This window comes from Octopus bimaculoides, chromosome 18 (genome assembly GCF_001194135.2).
Source record: "Octopus bimaculoides isolate UCB-OBI-ISO-001 chromosome 18, ASM119413v2, whole genome shotgun sequence".
Lineage (NCBI taxonomy): Eukaryota > Metazoa > Mollusca > Cephalopoda > Octopoda > Octopodidae > Octopus > Octopus bimaculoides.
In genome coordinates this window covers 26,682,051-26,684,051 of record NC_068998.1, presented here as the reverse complement: position 1 = coordinate 26,684,051, position 2,001 = coordinate 26,682,051, and the positions used below count along the sequence as shown (strand labels likewise).

Here is a 2,001-nt window from a genome sequence, read left to right as displayed (position 1 = left end):
AGAGAGAGAGAGAGAGAGAGAGAGAGAGAGAGAGAGAGAGAGAGAGAGAGAGAGAGATTTATTACTGAAAGGTTTATATTTGAGGGACAAAACAGCAATATGTTTCAAAATGGCTTGCAAACATTATATCCACACACATACACATTAGCACATAGTGCAGCATTGTAGCTACAGATGTATGAAATTATGAAGTTAATGCAGAGGCACAGATCAAAGCCAGGAAAAAAACAATTCAAATAAATCTCTTTAGCTGCAGAGGTTCATTACACACACATATGAACATCTGCATACGTGTGTTTCATATATGTATGTGTGTAATAGATAAATTGATATAAGTATGTATGAAATAAATATATAAAACCCATTATTTATGTCTTATATCTGTGTGTGTGTGTGTGTGTGAAAGTGTGTGCAAATACAATGTATGTGTGTGTGTGTATATATATATATATATATACACACACACACAAACACATACATATATATATATATATATATATATATATATATATATATATATATATATATATATATATATAATTTTAAGTATAAAAATATTAGATATTTTTATATTTAAAAAATCTTGATTATATGCATTTATCAACTGTCTGTTCAATGATGGCAAGCAAAGGTCACTTGGAATATTTAAAGGCCTGTAATCAGAACTAAATATGTTTTGTTTTGAAGAATCCTGGCAAAAGCATGCAGATGGCTTATTTTAAATTGTATAAAAACTAGAAATTAAAATGCAATGTTTGTATGAATCTCATAGATGCCATTTTACTCTTTCACTTATTCCTTTATTGGCTTTGATCACTGGAATGAAGCAACGCTGGTGTGACTCATTACAAGGTTTCTGGTTTGTTAATCTCACTGTTAACATTCATCATCAGCATCAACATTATTTAACGTCTGCTTGTCTGTTTTCCATGCTGGCATGGGTTGGATGGTTTGACAGGAGCTGGCAAGCCAGAGGACTGCGTTAAGCTCTACTGTCTGTTTTGAAATGATTTATATAGGTGTCTTGCTGCAGAGAAGATACATAGTTACCACAGTTGGAGAGAGAGAAAGAGAGAGAGGGGGAGGGAGGGAGAGAGGGAAAGTGAGCGATCAAGAATGAGAGAATGTGGGAGTGGAAGTTATCAATGTGTTGAGGGTTTTCCTTTGATAAAATGGGAAGGATTCAACATACTAGTTGAACATAAAAACAGACATGAATTCTTGGACACAACACATGCAGACACTCACACACACAAACGCACGCACACACTCACACACGCACACAGATAAATTGGAATGCAGTCATGCTGGAGCACTACCTCAAAGGGTTTTGTCGAACAAATTCATCCCTGTACTTGAGTAAGAGTATTCTGTCACACCTGTGAGGTTGACCAAAGACTTCTGAGTGAAATATGGAAGACATAATTTGGTGTGTGTGTGTTTGTTTGTATCTATCTATCTGTCTGTCTGTCTGTCTGTCTATCTAGCTATCAATATAATAAATAATCAGGGATTATCAACCTGGGCAAAATACTTCATAAGATCTCTGTTGGCACACGCACACTACTGGAAACAACTGTAAGCCAAATTTGCTCCAATAAGGGAAAAATATGTAATGATCATTATTTTCAACTTGCTTCTTATATATCTATCAATGTATATATATATATATATATATATATATATATATATATATATAAGGAGGTGTTAAACAGTTCCTGGCTTTGGGCAAGAGAAAATACAGGAGAATCAGTTAATCAGGATTTTATTCAAAACATTCCCCTCTTGTGCACTTATTGCCGTGGTCCTTCAGTTTTTCGAAGCCATGTAAATGAATTTGGAAGGTTGGGCCTCCAGCCAGGCCTTTTGCGATACCCTTAAAGCCAGGAACTTTTCAGTATCCCTTTGTGTATATATGTATAAATTCATATGTGTGTGTGTATATATAAATTTCTAAGTGTATGCATATATATACACATACATATTTATATATATATATAT

General features: G+C 34.0%; 1 protein-coding gene across 2 annotated transcripts in view; it reads right to left on the bottom strand.

Annotated features, from left to right (window-relative positions):
• The window catches only part of LOC106872046 (uncharacterized), a 193,285-nt gene that overhangs the window by 7,790 nt on the left and 183,494 nt on the right, over positions 1–2,001 (bottom strand). The gene's annotated exons all lie outside the window — the stretch shown is intronic.